The 7,590-nt window shown below is 33.4% G+C and overlaps 1 long non-coding RNA gene across 1 annotated transcript; it reads right to left on the bottom strand.

Annotated features, from left to right (window-relative positions):
* Window positions 1-380: 380 nt before the first annotated feature.
* LOC131055439 (uncharacterized) lies at window positions 381-4,471 on the bottom strand. The gene is made up of 2 exons (XR_009108351.2): window positions 3,274-4,471; window positions 381-1,267 (listed from the first exon to the last, which is right to left on the bottom strand). It is a non-coding gene; the product is annotated as an uncharacterized LOC131055439 (long non-coding RNA).
* Window positions 4,472-7,590: the final 3,119 nt, after the last annotated feature.

Here is a 7,590-nt window from a genome sequence, read left to right as displayed (position 1 = left end):
TATAGACTACATAAAAGAAATTCTTCATATATTTTATGAAAAAAAAGTCTACTAGTCTATCATAAAGTATCCAGTTTCAGCATTTCTAAGGAGCAAACACATAAAAGCCGCTGCTAGTCTCTCATCGCCATCCCCTTTTTTTATCAAAACCCCAGCAAATGAGTAAGATGTAGAACGACCTGGACTTATAAGAATTGGAGTGTTGACTATTACTTTCTTGATCTCCTCGAAAGCAAAATTGTGGAGATCACACTGCAAGATTGTTTGCAATAGAGCAAAATCACGGGATTGCATGTTGTTATCTTAGATATATGCACAGAATTGCAAATTATGTAAAATACAACCAGGTCAAATTTATAGAAGACAAACGACACTAGATGGGAGTCCTAGCCACCAATGAGAGGTGGAGTCACTGCTTTTGATGATTTCCAATAACTGTCTCTTAACATTCATGGGGCATTTTTCCTCCCCCAAAAAGGTACTCCTCTTCCTCTGCCTCTAGACCATTCTTCAAACTCCAAGATACTTCAGTAAGCTTTGATAGCACTTGGCACAATACCTGGTATGGTTCAGTTAAATCCAACGGACTCCAGATACCATAGAACACAGTTGCACAATAAAAGCTTAAAAATAAGAAACTCAGAAAGTGAGAAGTGAACAGTGTTTTATCAAATTTTAAGCTTCAAATACAAAGCAAATGAGGTTCAGCCTCAATATAACATGCAATCTCACTATTGTCACATCCAAACAGGAAATGGCAGCAAGTTCCTAAACTCCATTGGACTCGAAAACAGATCTGGAAACAGATTGCAGTTACAGCATCTTAGGCCCACGACACTTACTACCACTTCTCAGCCGTCTTAGATCACCCATGCCACAAATGCTTTAATGCTTGGTCCCTCAGATCCAAGCGAATCAATATGCAGCCAACTAAAGATCCTGTTTAGAGAAGGTAGCTCTTCAATTGTCAAAAGATGTTCTCAAATGGTTATGATTATTTTTATATAGGTCTGCTTTCACAATCTCTCAACTGCTTGGAAGCTTCTAGAACTTGTGTGAATAAGATCTAATATATTGTTACACCACATCAGCCAACCAAATGATGATCTTCCATCCCACCTAAGAATGCCCGGCATGGAATTAAGGAATCGCATCAGCCACCCAATTGATGAAGCAGCTCCATTTTAGAATTAATGAACCACGGCAGCCATCTGCAAAATATTTAAGAGGCAAAGAGCAGCTGCAAACCTAGTGACCACTCACCAAACTGTAATCAAACATGACAAATTTCATGGCATTACCATCAACTTTCTTATACTTCTGTTGGACCTAGTGAACATATTGGACACTGAAGGTATACAAGTACGCCATGCAAGTGAAGGTTTCTACGATCTTTATTGTGGTATGCCATTAACATCTTTATCTAGCATAAGATGTATTGGCGATTGCCTTCAGCGAATTTTTTTTTGCCAAATTTGCTAATTTCTTCTATATTTAGCTTTTAGCAGTGCAAAGTATTTCTAGAAAATTTACTAAATTAATTACTCTTACATCTAGTACTTCAAAGAAAAATTGCAGGGTAAAACAAAATTGCAAATAATGCAAACCATTAACAAATCCTTCGCAATCGCAAATAATGCATTAAAGGTCATTTGCCAATTAATCAGACTGGGACATACTCTTAAGACAAAGAAAAAACTGATGCACCTTATGAAGAGTCAAGTGATGCATGCGCTGCCTTTAGAAACAAAAAACAACAATTAAACAGGCTTGGAAATAAGAACCTTTTAACATTCTACAACTACAAATATGTATCATGTTCAGATCATTACACTAGATGAAAATTTTTAATGGAATCTAAAACATATCTGTGCAAGACCCGAAAATTTACAGTAAAAAAGCTTGTGAGACAACCATTGCACGGCCCATTCCAATGGCGAGCTAAGCCCATCCCAATGGAGAGACGGGGGAGAAATTAAAAAACAGAAACATCATGATCGGATGTTGAAATCTTTCCTAGATCATGGAGAAAGTTAGCCTTGAATTTTGGGTATTTTTGTTTGTTAATTTGGAACAGATTTATAGTGGAATGGGTTTAGAAGTGTCCTGTCGAGCCTCTTACAACTGCGTGGTTCCACTGAATTTATCAGTTAATGTTAAATTTTAGTTTAGAATTTTCGGGGTTGAAATCTTTCCTAGATCATGGAGAAAGTTAACCTTGAATTTTGGGTATTTTTGTTTGTTTATTTGGAACAGATTTATGGTGGAATGGGTTTAGAAGTGTCCTGTTGAGCCTTTTACAACTGCGTGGTTCCATTGAATTTATCAGTTAATGTTAAATTTTAGTTTAGAATTTTCGGGGTCTGAAAATTTATGGTAATAGTTAATGTTATTTTTTTAATTGAAAATTAAAAAAAAATCAGTGTGATCTCTGAGATATGAAATAAAAAAATTATGAGAAAAATTCTCAGCCCTATCTCACAAATAATTGTTGAAAATCTAAAAACTAAAAAGTAAGGTTCCTATCTCATAAAAACTGACACTCCATAATTATAAATCTTGAAACTCTATACACAGAACCGCTTCCTACCCTAATAACTACATTCAAAAACAAAAAAAAGACACTTCCACTAGTACTCCAGTCATTTGGACGTTACCGATTGTTCATTAGATCATAAGCTTGCATAAATTTATAATGTCAAGATACACAATCCCTCCAACACTTCACACTCAGATCTACATTAATCAAAATATAATATTAAAGAAATTAGGAATCAAATTTTTAATTAAATTATTGGTGGGTCATAAAAAAAAGAAATCAATAAACGACATATATTTGTAGAATAGATTTGCCTAAAGTGAAATAAGGCTGGGTCTCATGGAGAGGGCTTCCTAAAAAATAGAGCAGGTGCAGTAGAGATTTTTTAGGAATTTTTTAAAGTGGTCTCATGAACTTTGTAGTGTATTTCTGCTTAAAAATTTAAGTTCATAAATTGAAAAAAGCTGGTGGTCTTATGAACAGTAGAATTCAGCTTAAAAATTTTAGCTCCTAAATTTAAAAATTAATTGTGTCTATTTTTGTGATGTGCAATTTTAACAATATTTTTTATTGAATTATAATTGACAAATGACATAAATTATCCCTAAGCTGTAGGAGCTAATTCTAGCCCCACCCTATTTGCATAAATTATCCCTAATCTATAGAAAATAAATTATAAATTATTTAAGATATGTAGGGAGGGTTGTGGGCGTGGCAGGATTGGAAAGACTTACCATTGCCCTATGAGCAGTCTTCCATTCCTCCCATTCCTGTTGTCCTCCTACTACATCTTATCCCTCACTATACCCACCATGTCTTTGGTTTTTACGCTTCAACAGACAACCGGCCACTCGCCATTAAACGCTGTGTCCCCCCAGATTCATTGATGAAAACTGCTAATCAATAGCAGAGCATGGAACTATGATGAGTATCAGCAGAAGCCGATATCCGAGCATATTTAACTCGGGAAAATTGGTGAAACTCCTAAAGTGACAACCCTCACCATTCAAACACGGAGAAAAACGGAGCCCTTAAAAAAAAAAAGGGGGGGGGGGTTAAGTTTTCAAGGAGAGAATTATATGTAACTGTAAGATTAAAGCTAGAACTAAAATAAAAAATTAGAATAAAAATTAGAATCATGTTTATAGTTAGGGTTAGAATTAGGATTAGAATTAATTAGAATTAAGATTTAAATTATTGTAAAATTAGGGTTAGAATATAGAACTTATGGATCTTGAAATCCTAATATAAAATCACTTCATAACAAAATGACTAAATTGAAGAGATATAAAGAATTTCACAAATGCCCAAATCATTTACAGGTAACCGATTGTTCATTAGATCAACAGCTTGCGCAAATCTGTACAGCAAAGAGATGTATCCCTCTACAAGCTACCAGCACGTCTATATGTATAATACAAAACAGATCCGTTGAAACTTATCAAATGTAAAAACAATATAACAATCAATACAAAACAGATACCTGTAGCATAGATTTCTTGAAGCAAAGTGGAATAAGAGGGATATGTAGAGAAAACAATGGGCATGGGAGGATCAGGGAAGACTACACGCTCACTATAATTATTCTGTGCAAAGTCTTGCCATTCCTCCTATGCCTGCTGTCCTCCTACATCTTATCCCTCTTTATACCCACTGATTCTTTCTTTTACGCTTCCACGACAACTGGCCACTTTCCATAAAATGATATCTGTGATGAAAACTGCTAAATAGCAGAGGACGAGGCTGGGATGAGTATCAGCAAGGGCCGAAATACGGCCATTTTTTCCTCGGAATGTGAAACTCCAGAGACGACCAAACCCTACCCGCTCAGATCCGCATAAAAATGGCCTCTCTTAAACATAGAGGAAAGTTTTTAAGGAGGTAATTTAAAATAGAAATTAAATCTATGTTTTAGGTCACGACAAAACTTTAGAAGGCACCCTAGAGTCAGACAATTCACTGAAATGGTGAGAATTGCATACACTTTTCTCTTTCCTGGATTCACTTGGTTGGATATTTGGTTTTTTTAAAATTGTGTATAAAATCTATTTGATATTGGTAATCACATCTTGGTGTACAATAGTTATGTCAAAGAAATTCAATTACAAAAAAAATTGGTCTATTTTTTTTTTTCATATATTTGTTTAATACATGGGATGAATTGTTTGATGCAATAAAAAAATGCATGAGGTCAATTGGTAGACTATATAGAAAATGATAATGTTTGTGCAACAAAGGTCTTAATGGAGAAGTGATAACTTCAAATCGACTATGCATACACTTACAATGATCCTAAGATTTGCAATACGGATAGAAAAAGGGAGATGTGAAGAGGGGAAGAGTGAGAGGGAGAGGGAGAGGTAAGGAGATAGAGATATATATGGAGAGAGAGAGAGAGAGAGAGAGGTGAAGATAGAGCAAGAGAGGAAGAGGGAGGCAAGCAGTGAGAGTAAGGGAGATAAAGACTAGGGGGAGATATAGGTAGAAGAGGAAGAGAGAGAAGAGGGGAAGAGAGGTAAAAGAGGAAGAGAGGGAAGAGGGGAGAAAGGGGGAGAGATATGTAGAGAGGGAGAGGGGGGGGAGAGGGAAAGAGAGGGAGATATAGATAGATGACGATATAAAGAGATAGAAACAGAGTAGAGGAATAGAGTATTAATTAATTTATACCTATTTGTTTCATCATCTATATCTATTTGTCTCATTAAATAAGGGAACACCCAAATATTTGCAAGGAATTGAGTCAATGGAGAATTCTATACGGTCTACTATCTTTCTTCGAGTCCTCTTTTTTGTGTGAAAAATATATTTTAGATTTTACCTTATTTATTAATTGTCCAAAAGCCACCACATAAATTTACAAAATTGCTTTGATCTCTATTGCTTTCTTGATTGAAGCCTCACCATATAAAACTGTATTGTCAACAAATTGTAAATGAGAAATTAGATCGATATTTTATTCAATTGCAATTCACATCCAACAGTTAGCACTCCTAAAAGTTGCAATAGATCTCCCCAATACCTTGGCCATAATCACAAATAAGAATGGTGATAGGGGGTGTAGACACCTAAAAATGTCTCATTGATCATGTACTAATTATTCGTCTAATTCATTAAATAATTATTTAATTAAGTTAATTAATCATATTCTTCTAATTTCTTATTTCCTCATCATCTTACTAATTATTATATTTCTTGTTCTATCATCATTTAACCATTTTCTAATGTTAATTAAATATTTATTATTTAATTAATTCTGATTAATTCCCCAATTTAAATAATCTTTATTATTTAAATAAATTCTATTTTCAATTTTTATCTCTAATCATTTAACCCTTTTTCTAAATATAAATTAAATATTTATTATTTAATTAATTATGATTTTAATCCTTTAATTTAAATAATCTTTATTATTTAATTAAGATCCATTTCTAAATAATTAAATAGTTTCTTTAAATTATTTAATTAACTAATTATTTCTTCTAATTCTATTTCCAAATCCCTAAATTCTAATTTCATTTAATTTCATGAATTCTTCTATTTCTACATAATTAAATAGTTTCTTTAAATTATTTAATTAACTAATTAATTCTTCTAGTTACATGTGCATGATTTCAAATACCAAATTGAAAATCAAAGTCAAGTTCTAAATATCTTCAAATACTAAATTAAATTGAAAATAAATTCAATTATTTGAATAAATCTCATGCAAAGATTAAATTGAAAATCTAAGTTAAAATGCAAGCATATGCTAAATTAATTAATTCAATCAATTAATTAATTAAATCATTTATCTCTCCAATCTCTATTTCCATCTTCTAGTTCTCTTTGTTGTCTTCTTTATTTCCTCCAATCATTCTTTTTCCTTCTCTAGTTAGCTTTTTCTCAATCAGTTAACTCAATTAATCTATTCAATCTATTTTGTTTCACCTCTAAATCAACAGTTCAACTATCAATCAGCATGTGAGCTCACCTAAGTTCCACCTCTTAATCAATTTGTTCCACCTTTCAATCAATCTTCTCCAAAAATCTATAAATTGAGCATTCAATCTCCATTCTCAATAATCATGAACTTTGAATCTTTGTGTCACTTGCAGGTTACCAACGCAATATCTGAGAGCCATCATACCACAGAGAAGAGAAGAGCAATGAAAGTTATACACAGTCACGAAATAGGGAGTCTTTAATTGATTTCATGTATAGTTCATTGTTTGCTTGATTGTGTTATTTCATTGTCTGTTTGTTAGAATTCTTTGATTAGATAGGGATTCGTGATTTCCCTTTGATTCTAATTGATATTTTATGAGATGAATTTTACTTGCACACATTTTGGTGAACCCGACGTGAAACACGACTAATTTAGCTTCTCTGTTCTCTGTGTAATTTTTGCAGGTCGTAGGGATTTTTTCATTTTTTACAGACTTTGCATAGATTTCGAGAACAGATTTTTCATCACACAATTGCGCTTACATCTTCACGCAATCACATAAACAAAGCTACGCATTCAACCCCTCGGGGTCACGTATTCGACCTGACAGGGTCACGCAATCGCCCTTTCCAAATCATGCAATCGCCCTTTTCAGATCATGCATTCGCACAAAATTGTTTTTCTGCTATTTTTATTTTTATATCCTTTATGTTCTCTGATATGTTTAATTCTGTCTAAAATTGAGTAAATCTGGAAACAGATTATTTATATTGCATGATTTTATTATAACAGTTTATGGCACGAAAGGTACAATTCAGGATCTCGGGTGCTAGAAGGACAAAGGAACAAAGAAGACAGGCCAAACGCTATCAAAGGGTTCTCCAAGCAAAAAAGAAGATACAAGATTGGGAAGATCAACCAGCCTTTGATAGATATAACAACTTAGTTCTTTCATATCAAGTTAAATATGATCTAATCAATATTGAATGGATGATGAGAGATTTGGCTAGGGCTTCACAATTGGTTTTGCAAGTTTCTAATCGGGTTTAGCTTAATTTCTTATTTTTTTGTGTTATCTGCCTATCTGTCACACAATCATCCTGTTTGGATTACGCAATTGATCTGT

This window comes from Cryptomeria japonica, chromosome 10 (assembly GCF_030272615.1).
Source record: "Cryptomeria japonica chromosome 10, Sugi_1.0, whole genome shotgun sequence".
In the NCBI taxonomy this organism is placed as follows: domain Eukaryota; kingdom Viridiplantae; phylum Streptophyta; class Pinopsida; order Cupressales; family Cupressaceae; genus Cryptomeria; species Cryptomeria japonica.
This window is presented reverse-complemented; position numbering and strand designations above follow the sequence as displayed.